The 20,594-nt window shown below is 38.4% G+C and overlaps 1 protein-coding gene across 4 annotated transcripts in view; it reads right to left on the reverse strand.

The window, feature by feature from the left end:
* The window catches only part of FMN1 (formin 1), a 379,042-nt gene that overhangs the window by 187,912 nt on the left and 170,536 nt on the right, over positions 1–20,594 (reverse strand). The gene's annotated exons all lie outside the window — the stretch shown is intronic.

Genomic DNA, 20,594 nt, shown 5'->3' on the forward strand with positions numbered 1-20,594 from the left:
ATACAGCAGAAACAAAAGCTGTGAGTAGAAACTATGACGCACACGTATTTTTAAAAAGTTTCCATATCAAAGCTGCCCATAAGCATTTTTGTCTGTTTCATAATCATTCACAATATAACAATAAATAAGCAATATAAGTGCATAGAAATGAGAAAATATATTAAGATTTACTATTTTTCTCTTCTACATACCCAGCATTTTAAACTACATTTTATGACACTGGCCTTTTTAATACTTATCTCGTCAGTCATTTCAAAGCCTTGAGGGTATGATTTTATACTTATGAGCGCAGAGCTGGCATACTGCCAGTCACAACGTCATCCATTTCCCAGCATTCATAGCCAGTTAGCCTAATACAGTTAACTGGGAAGCAATCAAATTTATAATTTTATTAACATTCCCCAAATCCAATAACAGTAATTAAATATTTCCAGTGCACATATTTAATTTCTGCCTTCCCCATCAGATTATAAACTCCACAAGATGAAATCAGGGACAGTACCTGCCTTCATTTCTGTATCCCAGCCGGCAGCACAGCAGGTACATAGTACAAAAAAGATGGATGGATAAAAACCACTGCAATAGTTACATTCAGTGACTGTCCCAAGAACCTTCCCATGGCTAACAAAACTCTCTTCACTATATAATTTCAGCCCACAAATATCTAGAATACCAAAGTGTATACAAGTGCAGATCCTTTTTGCACTGAAAAGGTAAAGAAATATTTTGAATGGCCTAGTCAGGGAAGGTAAAGAAGACATAGGAAGATTCTCTACTTTCATTAAGACACTTCTAACTATATTTTTTCCAGGTTCACCTTTTCCCTAAAAAAAACAATCCACAGGTCACTACCATCAGTAGAGCCAGAGACAGTGTTTTTCTAAAGCTAATCCTCTCATACATGGACATGGCAGCCCCAAGCCAACTCGGGAAATAATTGGGGGGTTCAGAGCACCATCTATTTCTCATGTAGCACAGAGGGTTTGGTGTCTGCATTCTGGACTCACACTACTGGTACCTGGTTCACATCTTGGCTTAGTGACTTGCTAGCTCTATGACCTTGGATAGGGAACTTAGTATATTCAAGCCCAAGTTTCCTCAAGTGCAAAGACAGGATAGTAGTGAACCATCTCTAGGGTTTTTATAAAGATAAAATGAGATATTTCCTATAAAGCAGCAGGCATTATGCCAGAAACATACTAAGTTCTGAATAAATGTTACTGTTAGTTACTCTTGCTCATGACAACATTACAGTAAGAGACTAACAGATCTCTAATCATTCTTAAAAATTTCCAAATAATGCCACCTTTGTGAAATGATGGCCACAAAACTAGGAAAAGCTTCAGCAGTCAGGATAAACAACGTACTACAAATACAAACGTTTACCCAATCTTTCGTGAGTTCTACTACCAAATGCCTGAAAGTAATTTCAAGCTTCATTCAACTACGTGATCAAGATAATCTTTGTTTCAACATCCTACCCCCATCTCCACCTCCATCTCCCTCCCCTGTCCTCCTCCACCCATATCTCAGCTCTGATTCCAACCTTAACTTACTCATCAACCTTTTAATTTCATTGTAGTGACTACTTCAGTTCTGCCACAGCAAACTAACTCTTGTTGTTCCCGACTAACCTTCCTCCAAGAAGACTAAGAGTCAAATAATATTCACAAGCCAATTATTTTACTCAATCTTCAACTTCTTAATAATATGAAAAAGTTGCAAAGACATGTTCCACAGAGAAACTTTCTCTTTATTACACGACTGGCCTGTATCTACAACAAAGGCCCTGCTCCCCACCTCTCAACCATCCATCTTCTGAATCTGCGGAAGCTGAGATATACGCCTATATACCATTTTGGTGGCTCTGTAAGGCATTTGATTAAAGTATTGGGCAGGGTGCAAATTGAGAAGGTTATTTAACCTTTCTGTACCTCAGTGTTCTTGTAAGTAAAATGGGGATGACAGCAGAGTCCACCTGACAAGGCAGTGATGAGAAGCAGATGAGTTGATATATGTTAATGTATGTCAATTGACATATATACATTTGGAACACAGTAGGTGCTATATAAGCTTGGTATCATTATTACTGTCTCTTTGCTGCCTGATGGATCACAGAGGCCAGTGGCCATGTCAACTTGCTTTCGACTCAGCTTGCTCCCCAGGACCATGTTGTACCCTTCTAAAGCAAAAATAAGGGTATCTAAATCCTTCTTCAATCCTTTCTAGTTGTCACCCTTTCTTTCTCACCCTACCTTTTTTCCTGCATAGCAGAGTTTTTTGGGGAAAAAAGTACAGAACTCTTGCTTTATCTGTTTTTTTCATCCATCTACCTTTCAATCAATTAGTTGGCTTCTGTCCCCACTGTCTTAATGAAAGTTCATGATTTGAGTGTTACATTTGGTCAACACTCTTCAGTGATTCTGTCCTCTCAGCTGCATCGCTCCAGTTGACTATTGGCCATGCCTTGAAATTCTCTCTGCTTGCCGGAACTTCTGCTATACCCTCTCTACTCACCCTCATTTGCCTCCCTCTTCTCGGCTCTCTCCAGTTAATCTGTGGATTCCTTTTCCCTTATTCATCCCTTAAATGTTGTTCCCCAGGCCTCCTCCTTGCCATTTTTTCCTTCTCTGGGTCAGCTACACAATCTCTCTGGGTCATCTGTGTACTCATGTTCTGTAACTTCCGAATTGGTACCTTCAAACTGTACTTCCAACGATCCTCTGGACTGGTCTACCTACATATTTAATCAGCCACCTCAGACTCAACATGTCTGAAAATGAAGTCACCGTTGCCACACCTTAATCTGTTCCTCCTCTGAAATTCCTCCTTGCAGTTAATGGCACCCTCGTCCTCCCAATCATCACATCTGGAAATCAGGACGTCATGCGGGATGTCCTTCGCTTTCTTTCATTCCCAACATATTGCTTATCAACGAGTTTCATTAATCTCTTGGATTTGTTCCTTTCCCTCCATCCCCACTGCCTCAACTTTTCATTGGGGCCTCTTTATTTGGACAATGGTCAGAGCCGTCTAATTCATTTTTCCCATCCCAGGTTAGCCCCATTGGTTCCACGAGGACTAAAAAAAAAAAAAAAAGCAGGTGTTTATTCCTTAAAATCCTTTCAAATTGTGGTCATTACTTACAGACTGACACTGAAAACCTTTTAGTATGCTCTTCTCATCTATTTTCTGCCAACTTTCTCCACGTTAGGCTCCTGCCCCTCCCCTAGATATGTCCTGGAATCCAGTCTTACATTATGTCTTGCCTTACCTAGGACCATGAGCTTACATGGTGGCCTTTGCAGGTGGTGTCCCCTCTCAATCCTTCCTCTGACACAAACACCAAAGGTAAGGGGACTGACTACTAAGCACAGATTGCGTGAATGGCTTTCTCACAAACTGTATTCACTGACAGGAAGAATTACCAAATAAGAAGGAAATATTGAATTTCCTTGTACTCCATATCGATACACTGAGATTATGGTAAGCAACGCTTCTGACCATTAAGATTTAAATGGCCCACGTAAAGAAACAACTTACCTTTGCCCTTCCCTGTTTCACAACCCCTTTGATCATTCTGATTTTTCCTTGGTTGTGTTCAGAAACTCAGCATTACATACCGTTTTTCCCCAAAAATAAGACCTAGCCGGACAATCAACTCTAATGCATCTTTTAGAGCAAAAATTAATATAAGACCCGGTCTTACATTATAGTAAAATAAGACCAGGTCTTACATTAATTTTTGCTCCAGAAGACACATTAGAGCTGATTGTGCAGCTAGGTCTTATTTTCGGGGAAACACGGTAGTAATTCAAAGTGATTAAAGTAGTAAGTACCCTATTCATTCTGTATCCATCCATATCCTATCAATTATTGCAAATTGTGCCTGGCTCTATTACCAATGAAGAATCTCAAGTCCATGCACACCATGATTCAAGACCTTGGGAAAACTGGCTTTTGACAGCATTTTTCATTCTACTTCCTGAGTACCACTTCCACTTAGCACGTGGAAACCATGTGCTGTTTCTCCTCCTGTGTCTAGAGCCAGGTCTAGGACTGCTAATGACTCTGTGAATCAAATACAGAGATTAGAACTTTCTGTTGGGTCATCATGTACTACTGATAATGTTCACCTAGGATCCTGAGAATCTTTATGAAATGTCAAGTCCAGGCCCTTACATCCAAAATTGCAACTAAGGCTCAAGGAAACAGAATGCATTTAAACCCGATCAACTCTCTTTCCAGCGCTTTTTACTTTCACGTTGAACATGGTGCTTGTACATGGAGCCAAAACAATACAAACCTTTCATTCTTTTTAGATAAATGTTCTTTAGGACATATGAAGCATTATGGGTTTCCCTCTCCCCGACCCTCTCTGCTAAAAAACTTTACTAACAACTGTCACCCCAATAAACTTTAATTAAAAAAAATAAAAACCTGTTTTTCTGCATTTATCCCAAGATATTATGTGAAAAGAGATAGGTGCTGAAGTTTGACATCTTTCCAGTCTTCCCCAAGTTTTATCTACCAGATTTTATCCAAGTTTCATCGACCTTCCTTTGCTTATAACTTCATTGCTTCTATTTCTTTCATTTTTAAACACATCCTCTTCCCACCTGCAATAGTCTATTAATCTATATCCATCTCCTTCTAAGCAAGATTCAAATTCACAATGTTTAAGAGAGAATCCCAATTAATTCATTGTTTAAATCATCCTTTTCCTTCACTGGCACTATCTTTATCTGTCTACGGTAGTGGTTCTCATTAGAAATACCTAGAGAGTTGATGGGCAGGGCCGTCCCCCCAGGTCATCATCATTCAGTTGGTCTGAGATAGTGTCCTCACGCTGGTATCCTTAAAGCTCCCCAAGAAATTCCAATGGGCAGCCGGAGTTGAAACCAACAGTAACTGTTCTGGATCTTTCTTCTGCTCTAAACACAGCTGAGAGAGTATGACACCACGATGTCACGATGTGGATTAGTTTTGGCAATCACTTTGACTTGGGTCATTTCAGAATCTCCAAAAGTAACATGTGTTATTTGAAAAAGGCCCTTCCTAATTCTGATATGTCCCCATAAGGGGAGTATCCCTCCGTTAAGCACATTGAGACTAGTTATTCAACATAACAGATAAGCCTAAATTCTTTCCATGCTACTCGTTGGCTGTTTAAAACCTGGCCTGTTTACTTTTCCAGATACTTCTCTATACTTTCCCTGTGTTGCACCAATACAGATGTAAACATATAACCAACTCCCACATCTTCATGCTTCAGCACATGCTGTTTCCCTTATTTAAAACACCCTTTCCATTTTCACCTAGTGAAAGCCCCAAAGGAAAATTCAGTCAAGTTCAGCAGAACCTTCTGGCTTAAACTTTTCTTAATTCTTCTTGACAAAAGTTTTCCTTTGACTTTGTTGCCAAGGAACTTTCTAGGTTCACATTACACGATAGTCATTTATGTTTATCTTCTCTGCAAATCTAAAAGCTCCAGGCAGTTGGGGACCATGCCTCTTCGTGTTTGAACTTCGAGAACATTGCACACTGCTTGGCTAGTTAGTAATCCATAAATGCTTATTAGATTGAATTATTTCATTAGCTTTCAATATTAAGGCTTCCTTATGCCTCTGTATTACCCAGCAAACTAGACTGGAAGTTCCATGTTTTTAAAAAGAGGGAGACATTTGGTCCCCTTCCTCTTTGATAGTCTTATGCATAGCGTAAACTATGAGATTTCATAGTTGTTATTGCCTAGAAAATTCAGATAAAACATTCAGGCTTTTTTCTTTCTTTTTTTTTTTTTTAAAGTGTGGGTATTTCTAAAAGTTGACCATATTTAATTTTAACAATTCAAAATTTTTCATGTAGATCACGAGCTAAAGTAAGCTTAAAGGCTGTTCCCATAAGTATAATAAACTATCTAGCAGAATTGAACCACATTTATGATTCTAATCTCATTAGGAATTGGGCTGTAGGCAATTCCCCCAGGCTCCTCAGGGGCAGGTTCTCTCTTCCCCTACCAAATCCTCATTATTTTTTAATATCCTCCACATTAACACTGCTCAGAGATATCATCAAAGGAACACACTGTACTGAAACCCAAGCAACAGAGGGAGACTTTTGCTTGTCTGGTCCCCACAAACATGTCTGTCAAAAAGAAGGTGGAAAAGTGCCTACTGATGAAAGACATCGTGACGGTGCCAAAGCACTGTGGAAAAATCGTCCATTAGCATTTTGTTGTTATGAACGTTCTCTCCCAGGGGTGCTGCCAGGGCCAGTAAAAATTCAGGTTGTCTGCTGTACAACTTGAGTTAAGTCAACCTTTTCCACGAATTCTTCCAAATGCTACATTCTTAAGTTGGGGAAAACAAGATAAACCCCAGGAACTGTTTAGAAGCACAGTGAAGCATCAGCACTTCAGAAAAGTGCAGTGTGAGCTGAGGGAAGTAAAGGAAAATGGGGCTTAGGAGCATGAAACACCTCAAAGGGAAGGGATTTCATTCTTACAGAGTTCTTACGTAAGGCAAGAAGATGGTGGTTCAATGGCTTTGGATGTGGGCAACCTGGCTTTTGTTTTGTTTATGAAGGTTGCATCAATGTCAATAACTGACTTATATTTGCTACTGTAAAAACAAGTCTCTGTTAATGAAAAGAATGGCATTGGGTTTGATAAAAATCCCATAAGTTAACAAGAGCTGGCTTTAATTAACTCTGATGGATAAATGTTTTTGCTTTTACCAGAAATAAATCACATTGTGTTACAACTAAGAGGCCATCTCAGGGACAATTGGAAACATGAGGCACATCTGACATATCACTGCAATTGGAACTTACTAGGAGGGACAGAAAAAAAATGAAAATAGAGAAACATGGTAGGAACAGAATGGGTAAAGAGCAACCAAAACATAAAATAGCACTTAAGTTGACTCCGAAATAAAACCCAACACATGCAATGACAGAGAGTACAAAGTTAAATTATACACATGTAAAAATGGTGCTATCCCCAGTAATCATCTGCCATGTTGATGTTCAGACAAGATGGCGAGAGAAATGAAACCAACATGGAGTGAGTGTGCGGGGTGCCTTAATTCACTCCTTGAAACTCTCTGTAAGGCAACCATCCTGGAGGATGTGTTAACTTATATAAGACCATAACTTGTACAGTGACAAAGGAATATGAATCCTGTTTGATATGAAAATTCATGCTTTTTCCTCTTTACCAGTTTGAATTGATTCAATCGATAGTAGCCAAAATAATAGTTCATGATTATTGACTAACAACATGATATACTGCCTATGCATTTGTATTATATGAATGCACATAATTATGGCAATCACCTGTAAGAACGCTGGTATTGTAACTGTTTCCCAGATGAAGGCAGGCACAGAGAAATTAAGTAAATTGCCAACAAGATAGACTCAAATTCAGACCTTTCATGCTAGTCTATGAAAGTTTCATGCTAGTCACCTTATCACATGGGTCCTCAGTAATGAGTAATCCTTCCCATTCAATACTGTTTAAGAAGTCAGAATGCCAACAGAGAAATAGAGGTACTTTCTAATTAAAGATACTTTCTCTGAAATATTTGCCCTCTGTCCTTCTGGCAAAGAACTGGAATCATTGAGTAAATGATAGATCTGAAGTTTTTTGTTTTCCAGGCAAGTGTGTGTGGAGAGGGGGTGGGGGTAGGGCAACACTGGCCGAGGGTCAAAAGATCTAGGTTCTGCTCCCAGTTTTTTCAGTCCATTTTTTTACTTCCTGTAATCCTGATTTTATTAATATCTAAAATGAGAGGTTAAAATACTTAATCACTAAGGTTTCCTCTAGTTCTAAAATGCTAACAATTTCTACACCCAAGACTTCATCATATCTCTTTCTCTCGAAGCTTCCTAGAATACAGCTCCGCTCATGAAAGTTTCTTAAGGATGTACGAACAGTATTATCTAAGCCATATAAAGAAAGAGTCCCAATTCTCATTATGAATGCAAAATACACACAAGGCCAAACTGACTTGTTAAGGGGCTCTGAAAACACACCAGTAGTTCAGTATGAAGTTCAGATAAAGTTGCGAATTGTTTTTGAAATGTGATAGTTATTACAAGTATTCAGGAATATACTTCAAAAATAAGCAAATATTATGAACAGTCATTCAAGGAAGTAGTGGGGAAGTAAAACAAATGAAACAATCTTTGAAATCTGGACTGAGGTTCCTACCTGGCAAAAAAAAAAAAAAAAACAAAACAGGATTCTAGCCAGAGTGCTTTTGTGAAACAAAAGAATAAAAAAATCATTATTCATGGGAGATTCTGGTAACGTTTTATTTCTAAGTTATTAATATCACTAAATATTGTGTAAGTCACAGAATGGATATACCTGGGGACTTTCATGGAAATGATTTTCAGACTTCAATTTTCCAAAAAAAGTAATTCTAAATCTAATAAGCAAACCCAAGACTGCACATTTCTAGGAAATGAGCCAACATACTAATTCCTTCTCTATTAAGGGAGAGGACTTGGATTTTATGTTGTATTATTATTATCACTACTGAAGCTACAGCTAGTCCAATAAGGCATGTATGACCTGCTCTAGAGCACATGTGACCTTAGAAGCATCAGGTAGTAAACCCTGGTCCTTAATACTGTGACAAACTGAGGTTCTCCAAGTAATTACAGCAATCATTTAATATTTCTTTCTCGACTCATGCTTTGTCTATGAAATGACACCATACTATGGTAAACGCCCATCTGTCCAATGGTATCATTTTGAAAACTATGAAATGGATCCCTCAATGGTGTTTGTCTCATATACTCCTAACTTTGCTTATATTTTAATTGAAAAGAGATAGGAAATGAAAGATGGTATTAGATCACTTAAAGAGCATTGTCCAATGACAGCAAGTCAGGAGGGGTCACTTGAGTTCCTTCTAGTATTAAAAGTAAAGATGAAACTTCCATATAAGACTATAGGATTACTGAACAAAAACAGTTTCCACATCTTTACCAATGTTATAGTGACAGACTGTAAACAAGTCTTCATTATATCAAAGTGGGATGAGATTATGGTCTCTCTGCCATCTAATATTCAAACAAAAACTTTGATGAATATCTACAATGCACCAGGTCTTGTGAAAAGTAAATTAAGGTCAAGAACTGTATGATTCCACTAACGTGTGATATCAAACAAGAAAGCAACACATGAACAAACACAAACATACACACACACACACACACACACCAAAAAAACGAATAGACCAATAGACATAGACAACAGAATGGTGGTTACCAGAAGAGAACAGGATTGGGGGAGGACACAGAGGGTTATAGGGGGTCAAGAGATGGTGTTGGAAGGAGACCAGACTTTGGGTAGTGAGCATACAATGGAGTTCACCGATGTCGTATTATAAAGTTGTACACCTGAAATTTATATAATGTTATTAACCAATGTTACCCCAATAAATAAAAATTAAAAAAAGAAACCATCCATACTTCGAGAAACTCACATTCTAGTTGAAAAGAGATATTTGTGAGTTATTTCTAAATTTCAAGACAGCTGAGCTGCGTGGGTTTTACATTATTCTTAATTTTATTCTTATTCTTATTCTGACATAACTTTTTCACTGACAACTGAAGAAAACCAAAGAACATATAGGTCAGTTTATCCAGCAAAGACATCCCAGATTGTCTGTGGTGCTTTCATTATACAGTAACGAGCCAGTCCATAACTAACACTCATAACTAACCTCCTTGAATATCCTCTCATGAGTAAGCAAGGAGGTATTTGGCTTCCTACCTTAGTATTTGAACAAATGACCAATGATGTGTGCCTAGGCCACAACCACCTTCTCCTTGCCACTTCAAGTCTTCCCAGGGATTAGTCACTTGATAAATCTGTCATTGAATGGGTTTTAAATTATAGGCTAATCGACAGGGAAAACAAACAAAAGGGTTTATATGTGTTTTTCATTAAGATCTGGGCTCTGGCCTAGGATGCCTCCTCTAGAGGAAGCTAGGAAGGGAAATGTCTTAAATATCCCAAAATTGCTCACCCCAGCCAAAAGACGCACTCATTATACAAGACATAAGTTGAAATGCCAAAAAAAAAAAAAAAAAGAAGCTTACAAAATTGAGTATAGTCTTCATTCTCTAAGTAATAAACCCAAGGAGAAATATTTTCTACTATAATTGGACAGGCTGGTTCAGGTAATGGAAAAACCACTAAAATAGTGGTCAGAATGCCTGGATTTGGTTCAGCATAAGACTGCTGTTATGAACTTAAATATGCTTCTTATCTCTTTATCTCTGGCTTTTTTCTTCATCTGTGCAACACACAGGCCAGAAAAAGATCAGGAGGCTTACAAACAAGATTTCTAGGGATCCATGGAGGTATTTCAGCAGTTCTGCAAACACTTAGTTTTAATGTTATTGTAAAAGGATATTTAACCTTTAGTCCCAAAAGTAGCTAAAGAAATACCTATGTCTTAAAGAGACACAAATATCGGAAATCCCTAAGGTAGAAGTTTCATCTTTCTCATCAATGCTATAGCATTTTCACTCCTGTGGCCCAATTTCCAGAGATTTCTCTCTCTAGGTCACGGCTGGAAGGGGGTTAATGGTAATCATCTAAGATGGTCCTGCCACGTCCCACAGCACCTAACATTGCAGCGATGTGAGAACACAGCCAGGGAGTGCGTGGGTGACTCCTAACAGTTCAGTGTCAGGCAGGATGTTACGTTGCCTGGAACACTGTGCCGTCTTATTTCTTCCTCCTTCTCATGGTCTATTTTCTATCACATTTATGATGAGTCTGATTTTCTCATAGTAGTTGATCAGTAAGTGCTTTCAGGGATCCAAGGGCCTAATTTTCTGCTCTGTAAAGGAAAAGGACCCAACATCTTCTATACCTAGGCCAACTGGAAGAGTTTTCTTTATTAGGGTTTTTCTTAAGCCAGCCTCCAAAGCAGGGATCAGAGTCTTAGGTTAAAAGTGCGCCTTGGATTTACAATAGATTGGTAACTTTTTTCCTTAGAGAGATACCACCTATCAAAACAGTCTGTTCCGTGGTGCAATTAGAACAGTTTCCTCCTGTACTTACAGGGTCTCCAAGACGCAGGACGCCTGTTATCCCTTCAGTATTATAAGCTGCAAATTCTCTCTATTCTGTCAGATGAGGATGACATTACCTGTCTTGCTTCCTAATAGATGTATGTCGTGGAAAGTGAAACTCAGAACAAATTGATACTCTGACTGAAAAACACTGCCGAGTTTATATAATATTGGATGTTAAGGAACAGTAACTAGCTGGATTTACAGTACATTGTCAGCTGGAAGTACTAGCACAATTCATATGTCTCCTGTGTATAGGTTAATATGTATGTTTAGAAGGTAGCCCAAGAGAAAAGGGTAAACACAATGGAGTCAAATAAAAGTCAACCTTTCTTCTAAATAAATTGCATTAAGTAGGATCCATATACCCTGAGAATGCACATTAAATGAGCATTGTATCATACAACAAAAACTACAATACCATTTATGTCCAAGACACATTGAGGTTTACAACAAAATTCTTCTATTTTTTCAATATTCATCGACAGGTACCTCTCTTGCCTTTTTACCGCTCCTTAAAAAGTACTCAAGTCCTTTCTTCTCACATCTGCCCACTCCCCACAATAACCAGAACACTTGTCTAATTCTGCCACCCTCCTCAAGATAAAAATCTCCCACTGCTCATTTACGAACTTTAAAAGATTTTCAGTTACCTACTATCTTTGCATCTCTACCATACTCTTTGTGTAATTTCTCAAAAATCTGGTTTACTCATAGATCACCACCATTCTACTCATGAAAAGCACTCATGGCTTCCTGAGTTACCCAATATGGTCATTTTTTCCTCATTCTCCTTTGGGACTCCACAGCGGAACTTGAAAATGGTCTGTCTTGCTTTCTCTGAAAAGTCTAAAGCCCTGAACCTCTTCCTACCTTCATGATTGTTCTGCCTACTGATACCTTCTCTTCCTCCTGCCATCTTCTAAATACATCAACTCTATGAGGACTCACGTTTTTGTCTCCCTTGTTCACTGATGCATTCCTAGAACCACGAGGAGTGCCTGGCCTGTAGCAGGCACTCAGAGAGTTGTTGAATAAAGAAGTTTTCCAATGTGCTCAGCCAACTATTAGAAGTCTCCAAAGCTATAGTGCCTGTGACTACTGCATTCACTCAGCAAAAGGAAGAGAAAGGGGAAGGAATCCCTGAGAGGTGTCCATGCAAGGCCTGTTACATATGTGATCAAAATCCTCTGATCTCTGTGATTACTGCTATTATTCCTCAGTGAGGTCCTAGCTGAGGAGTGCACAGCTGATGGAGACCATGTCCTTTCCAACAAGCCTCATGAGATTCTACCACTCAAAAGTCCAAAGTTACAGGTCTATCTCCATTCAGACCTGGTAAGTGTGTTTCATTCGGGGAACCTCCAGATTCAATTACTGTACAATATGCACAGAGCCTACATAAGAGTTGACAAATGGACGGACCCCAAATTAATCAAAGTAAACGTGCTACACCAAAGACATTCATAATGCCATCATCATGGTGAATACACATGCTTTTATTGGTAAGAATTTTTATAGTTTCAAATATATTTCCATTTCAAAATAATTGAGGCACCCACGGACATGTTTTATTTCATGTGCATCCAAGTGTTATGAGTTATTTTCCAATCTTCCTTCACTGGGACAGACACCAAAATGATTAGAGCAGGGGTCATAGAAATGCCTGGATCAACAAAAAGAACCTTCCAACTGCACCCACGATAATGTGGGTGACAGGTTTATTTTTCATAATGGCTAGGCTCTTTTTGAGTTTCTGTATATAAGCAATAAAGTTTATCAAGCATCTCCAGTTATAGATCTATCTAAGAAGAGACAGAAATGTTTCTAGAGCTGTGCTTGCTTTATTTGGAATATTTGCAGTTGAGGATGTATGTGCTCTGACAGCACGCAAGTGACAGAGTTCGTCCAAAGCACCTAAGCTCATCCTCTTGAAAACAAAGGGACACAGAATAATGGTCATTTTGAGCATCGAGAGAATTCTAAAACTTCCTGACCATAGAGGATCAATACCCATCTTTTTTAGAAACAGTTTTGGCAAAGTATCACACTGATTTATTTGAGCTCACAAAGATCTGATGTAATATTTAGAAACAGATCTTTTCTTTATGTAAACATAGATTAAGAAAAATGTAAATCCCTCATCTACGTTTATTTTTTTTAAATAAGGATTTTAATTATATATTTATAAATCTAGGGTGTTCAATGCCTTAAACAGTTAAGAAAATAAATGGAATTTGGCAGAACATTTGTTCTGATTACTAGATGTTTAATGATACTTGGAACACGAAGATGCATGTGAAATTACACTCAAGTATGATGCACACAGAACAGCTTGGAAAGGTTCAGATCTCATTTTGACTTAATTCTTTTCTCCTGGAATATAGACAAACCACATTCTTGTTTTCCTCCCCCACTCTCCCCTCCCCTTAGCTTAAACCAGTATATTGCTTTTGATTGATACTCATCTCCATAATTTGTGCTTTTTGAAGGGATAATTATTACAAGAATTACGTTTTTCATTTTTTTCCAGTAATTGGAAGATATGAATTTAAATCAGTATTCTTATTTCCTAACTGATCAAGCATGGAACATAATTCATGAAATGTATCCAAAATAAATGTTTAACTATTCTATGCAAAGTTGAATGTCGCTTCAAATTTAGTTTGACAGAGGGTTATAGATGGCTGAAAACTTTTCTCCCCAGCAATTTTTCTATTTTAAATGTTACAGCTGCACATATAATAATGCGAAAAGACAGGGGCACTATTACCTGAAAGCTCATACATAATTTCTTCATAAGGCATTCAAGTTATTAACTAAATATACAGGTTAATGATGAAACAGGGCCAACTATATGACATCTATATCACTAAATAACTGTTGTGGTGTTTCATACCATCAACATGCTGCTTTCTCATGGACTGTGTCTGCCCGCGACAAGAGTTTGTATGTGCCAGTTTTGTGTCATGCACCCTTCATGAAAAAATGAACTCACTCAAGTATCCATGCCAGTCATCCGTTCTAAATAATTACAAACTACTTATACTCTAAATATTTAGATTACTAGGAATCTCAATGTTGGACCATCACCTTTCCCTGACTGAACAGAGCAGAAGGCTTTCTGATTGCATGTCCTTGAATACAATATTAATACACATATGAAACAGATTAGAATGGTTGAAGTGTTTGAAAGAAAGGAATTTTGATTTTTATAAAGATTGGCGTGAAGATCATTTTTCTTGGTCCAAATTTACTTTGTTAAACATACCCCAATCTCAATTGCAGTTGCCAAATATAAAAGCAAATGCCTATTTTCTTCCAAATCACTTTCTTTTTTATGTTTTTCTGTCACGTGTTTTTCAGATTTTCGTATCAACATAGCACAGGTAAGAATAAAAGACTAGAATTAAATCCAAACACTTGTGTACTTGTGAAGAAAACACTGAACAGTCCAGTATTAAAAACTGGGGCTCATAAAGGAGGAAAGATTTGTCTTTATGTTTCTGGGTATGATTGGTTTTAAAGCTGATTTTGGGGGGGCTTGCAGCAACCCCCCAGCAACATTCACAACTTCTCAGTAATGGTCTTTTGTTATGGGCAGTGCTTGGTTGCAGGTTTGGGAAGAAAAATGTAAAATTGCTCCAAGACGTTTTCCTGAAAACAGGCAGCCGCTCAGTCTCTCCACTTTTTTTTTTTTTTTTTTTTTTTTAAGACAATTAGTTTGCTAATGAGCAAGGAGTGAGTGATGCTGTGGAAGTCCTGTGCTGGAGTCCAGGTCACAATAGAACAGTCAGTCTGGACACTGATCCATGTCTCACAAATCTAGAAAATCTCATTGAAAATTATAATATAATGTCTCAAGCTCCTATTTATAAATGCTGAAAGCAATTCTTAATCTTGCAGAGATAAAGAGTAAGGAAAGAAGCAAAAAAGTATTAGACAAACCATTTGACCTTAAAAAACAACATTGAAATTGAATTAAATACTTGGAAGAGGTAGCCCTATTTTCCTCCAATTGATCTGTACGTTCCTAAAAGAGCCATGTTTAATTTTGTTCGTGTGTCTGAAGACTGGTTTTAAACATGTCATTTTAAACCTCAGATTGCATATACTCAGGACCGCCAACCACTATGGGCTGCATGACAGTTTTTCTGCACATGACTTAATTGCTGGTAACACTTTCTCCTTTTTGGCAGAGCAGTCTCCACATGGCTTAAGTGATGGAACACTGGATTGGGACAAAACCCGAATTCCAATCACGGTACTTCCATCAGCTGCCTACATACGCTTGGGCTCTATTACTGCCAACACGCAGTAACCAGAAGGTAAATCTCAATGGGTGGTCAACTTCCTAGGCTATAAGGACCCCTGCCCTGTTGGGGGCACATTGCCTCCCTGTTGGGGGCACTGAGGAAGAAAAGGTTGATAACCATTAAGCTTGATTCTAAGATCAGCTCTTTCAGCCCTTAATTCCTCTATAGAATGAAAGGGTTTACAAATTATCACAAATTCAAATGAATCTATGTTGCTTTAACCTAAACTACAAATGATCCCTCACCATAAGCTATCTATACATGCAACATCTGACAAATGTACATCTAAGACAACAAAAAAACAATAAACACCATTTTTCCAATAGAAAAACATAAACTGTAAACAAGTATCTTTTAAAAACCTTCTGGAAACATAATTCTCCTACGTCTCTGAATTTGAAAAATACTGCCTGTAAAATTGCTTTGGTTTAAACCCAGTTTCTGTTACAGAGAAAGAAAAAGGGGAAACCAACTGGTGGTGAATTTATGCATTAATGCATGTATTAATGTGATGGCAGACTCAACTGTTTGCTATTTATTGAAAGTTTATGTCCCTCTTGTGTTGGGCACTGGGGTTGGAAGGAAGGGGTGGCACCTCGACTTTCGTGATTATAATATGAGAAAGAGTCTACTACGTGCCTAATCTGGTAGAAAGAGCCTGAGGTTTCAGAGGACGGAGCCTTGGGAAATCAGAGATGGTTTCGTGTATGATGAGGAAACCTTGCCGGGCCACAAGGGATTGGCAAAAGGTAGAGTGGCAGACTGTGAGCAATCCAATTAGAAGAAAAAGGCAGAGTGATGGGAAAGCATAGGCAAACAGTGGAAGAGAAAACAAAAGTTACAAGAGAAGGTTTAAATACCATCATAAGGACTTCGAACTTAACCTGACAGGCAATAGTGAGCCACAAAAGGTGTGTAAGAGAGAGGAATCACAATCTCTAAGTAATTTGTAGCATCGCTTGAATATAGGCAAGATATGATAAAGGCCAAATTAGAATGATCGCAGCAGGGTGCCAAGGAATGAGTGTATATAATGGGCCACGGGGCTAAAATTAGCATAATTTGGCAATCAACTGGATGCAGAAGCCGAGGGTGGAAGAGTTGCCAAAGACGCATCTGACATTTTTGGCCTGGACTTCTATGAGAAAAGTGGAACCTTACCTACATAGGGCAGCTAATCAAAGAGACGGTTTGTGTTGTGTTTACATTGGGTGGCTATTGGGTGGCGGGAAAGTCAGAAGAAGATAAGCAGACAAGTCATTTGAATCCTAGGATTATAAGAATTGTTGATGCTCTGACTTTGGAAATTTTAAATTTGAGATACTCAAAACATTTCCCAGTGTAGGTTTTCCAGCAAAAACTCGAACTTTCCTGGACCTGGAACTCAGAAAAACATGTGAATCCAAATAATTAGGTCTGAAAAGCCTTTACGTAGAAATAAACTTGCAGCAGCAAGCGAAACCTCAAAGAGACAATGTTTAGAAAGTCAGGTAACTAAAAGCCACCTTTTGGAGGGTCACATTTGGGGGTACTGCAGAGTCAAGCATAAGGGACAGCAAAGAAGGTAGAGAAACACTCAGAGGAGGAGGAAACACAGGAGAATTCAGTGTCTCAGATGCAGAGGGAGGAGATCAAGGATTTCAACACGGACAATGAAGACGGATAGGGGACTGATAGCACTGGATAATAGCTTCCTCTGTGGTCTCGGCTGCTTCAGTACAGCGGTAATAGAAAGCAAGTGGTGGGGGAATCGGCAACCTGTAACTACCGTTTGAACGCTGCGCCAGTGAGAGGAGGGATGGAAGCTTTCAGAAGCAGTACAGTCAAGCAAAGGATTTTAAAGTAAAGGACAGCTGAACTTATCATTAGAAATGGGGGGAGGCACCTGCCAAAAAGGGAACAATGAATGAGAAAAAGTGCAGAAGAGGTGGGAGGGGATGAGATCAAAGAGCTCAGGTGGAAAAATATTAGGTGTCTGAGTTTCTTTTCCCATGCACGGGGCCAAAGAAATAAAAGTGTCAATAGTCTATAGACAAAAGTACTCCGTTAAAAAGTTTTTCTTCTTGTCTTAAAAGAAATGCCGCCCTTTTTTCCCCAGAGCTAATTCAACCTCATCTCACCCTCCTCCCTTTTCTCAAGAACAATTTCTTATCGACGTGTTCCTCTCTGGTCAGTTCTCCACGTTCCCTCCTCAGGTCTCCTGTTGACAATGCAGGACTGGCTAAGACTGGTGCCAGGCCTAATCTACGCCTCATGTGTATCTGTTCTGATTGCCGGATAGCCTCCTCACAAATATCACCCTCTGTAATCTGAGTAACGCCCCGCTGAGGGTAGCATCCCCATTTTATGGACTGTCCGAAACCTCGATCATAGGAAGTGTCAGGGCTATGACTTAAGACTCCGTCTCACTCTCAAGCCTCGTGTTTCTTTCTCCTGTGCAGAGTTCTCTCTAGATACTTGTCAAGAGGCCGGCAGTGGCCTCTGTTTCTGTCTAAACATTACAAAGTACTGGCGTGCTGTCAGAGACCAAACTTTAAATGGCTGCAATAGCTTGATAGATGGTGTGAAAATTTTATGGTCCTTCCGTCAGACACCATAATTTATTATCACATAATACACAGTTAGAAGAACCAAAAGAAACCATCCCACAAGGGCAAACAATGTGGGAGCGGGGGCCCTTTGACACGCTGAGGCCACAGCCATTATATGGATCCAATAAGAAGGCCGTTGCTACGAGCGAGCGAGGGAACCACCTCTTGATCTTGCAAAATGTTTTTGGACACCTAAAGGCTCTTTTATTGCTGTGGTTGATTAAAATGAAAAGCTTAAACGACTAAAATGTTCTTTTTGATGAGTTTTTGCCATGAACTATGGACCTTGTAGTCCAGTGGGATTCGAGCCCTTTGATCCTGGGCACTCACATAAATTCAGAGTCATAAAACAACATTGGATTTGATTTTACTAGTGTGGCTGATGTTGCCAGATTTGTAATGCAATCTTGTTTTCTCCCCTCCTCAGTTTTGGGCCCGTCCACTATTGTTTTATAGCAAAAGGAAAGGAGTTTCCATTTGTTTTTGGTAATCAAGCTTCAAGATTGAGCCACTACCCCGCAATGTTGGAATTTCATACAAAAAGAATGATATTCTACCATATTCATCAACATGAGAATCAATGTTATTTTATGTGCTGAAAATATCAAAAAGAAAAACTCTTTTCCGCAGGAAAATAATTATAGATTCACTACTTAAAAGGGTTAGAAGATGATGTGGTTAAGAATGACATAATAGGAGTTTGAAGTAGGAAAAACACGATCAGAGGTAACTTCATAAATTTCCAACAATACTTATTGAAAAATAAATTTTAAACAATAAAAAAAACAGATTATTTATTAATGAGGGGCAGGACATATCTTAGTTTTCAAATTTCATTTTCCTAAAAAACAAAAAAATGGAATCTGTGGGAGAAGTAAAGAAATATTCAACGAGACATTTCTTTAACAAAAAGACATGCAATAAATATAACTTAGATATTTAATTCACTTCCTTTCCTAATCTTCTAAATCATTTTTCTGTGTAGGTAGCTGTACAGTAGAACAGCCCCATAACTTCTAATTCTAGAAGTGAAAGTTTTACTATAAAAGGTCTATGAAGGAACAAAAATACAAGTAATTTTACAGAGGCCAACTTGATCACTAGTTGGTCACAATTATTTATTTTTTAGGGAGTAAAACATCAGTTTGGGCTCACTGAGAAAGATCCATGATATATTTAGCCTGTTCACTACACCAGGGAATACTAATTTAACTTGGATAAAAAAATTTTAGCCATGTTATTTTTCATGGATTGACTGAAAGCTGGAAAATTGCTCACCAAGATTATTTTGTGAGTGACGTGGGGCACAAGAGGCAAGAGCGGTCTCAACAATTCTAATTTGAAGAGTTACCATCAAATACAGCAATGTCACGATCCCATGGGCAAGGCCTCATGACATTTTCAGCTGCAGTCTCTCAATCTCTGCTGAGGTCCCCGTGAATATTTCAGAGTATGATCCATCCAGAGCAATATACCTCCTGCCTTCTGGTATGACTATATTAGATTATGAAACTGCTATTTTACAAGTTAAAATCGGTCACCTATCAGCAATTTCATATGGTTCAACTTATAATCTCCATCTGAATTTGAATAAAAACAAAACATTAATCTATGTTTTCTCAATTAATACTTTAAATTATACTGTAATATCTATATATTTGCAGCAAATAAGGGTTCTGGTGGGGGGGGTAGTTTTTCGAAAATGCAAATCTCTTCATGTCATATATTCCTCTGCTCAGAATTTAGTCAGTAGATTATCATTGTTCTGAGGATGAAATTGAGAAATATTAAAAAGACCAACAAACCCTTCCAGAATCTGGCCTCTTGCCCTCCTGGCACTTCAGTGTTTTTCAAACTGAAGTCCATTAACCATTAATGGGATAGCAAATCAATTTAGGCTTTTAAAACGAGCATTTTTCAAACAGGAGAGCTGAATATATCAGAGATCAAATGAAATAAGTTGTGTTTAGTAGAACTCTAATTTCTCTCACACACACACACACACACACACAATGTAATCTAGTTCTCAATATAAAATGCATTTTTAAAAATTCTGGGATGCACTTGAAACATCTGAAGTACTCCAGAGCTTTATCCCATCCTATTTGTCACTTACTGTGTTCCACTCACACCGGCCTCTCTGTGGTCTTTCAAACCAGCCAAGCACCTCATCACCCTTCAGACCTCTGCTTAAATGTCACTCCCTACAATTATCCTTCCCTGACCCTCCAAATCTAAATTATATCCTATTGTAGCATCTCGTACTATATATTTCTGCACAGCACTGATACTGTACTTACTGAGTGACTATTTTATCAATATCTGTCACTCTGACTGGACTACAAGGTCCCAGAAAGGACCATGTTTGTTCTGCGCTCTCTGGCATCTTGTACAGTGCCTGACACCCAGAATTCAATACACAGTTAATCAATAAATGAATGAATGATAGAGAGACCTCTAATTCCTTTTTGATGATTTATTTTATTTTTAATGAAACACAAATGATTGATTTCATAAGGCCTTGTTTTTAGGTGGCTCGAGGTCTCCTGTCATATAGACTGTATTGGCCATAAATACTACACGA

The sequence above is a fragment of the Rhinolophus sinicus genome, linkage group LG03 (genome assembly GCF_036562045.2).
Source record: "Rhinolophus sinicus isolate RSC01 linkage group LG03, ASM3656204v1, whole genome shotgun sequence".
Classification (NCBI taxonomy): Eukaryota; Metazoa; Chordata; class Mammalia; order Chiroptera; family Rhinolophidae; genus Rhinolophus; species Rhinolophus sinicus.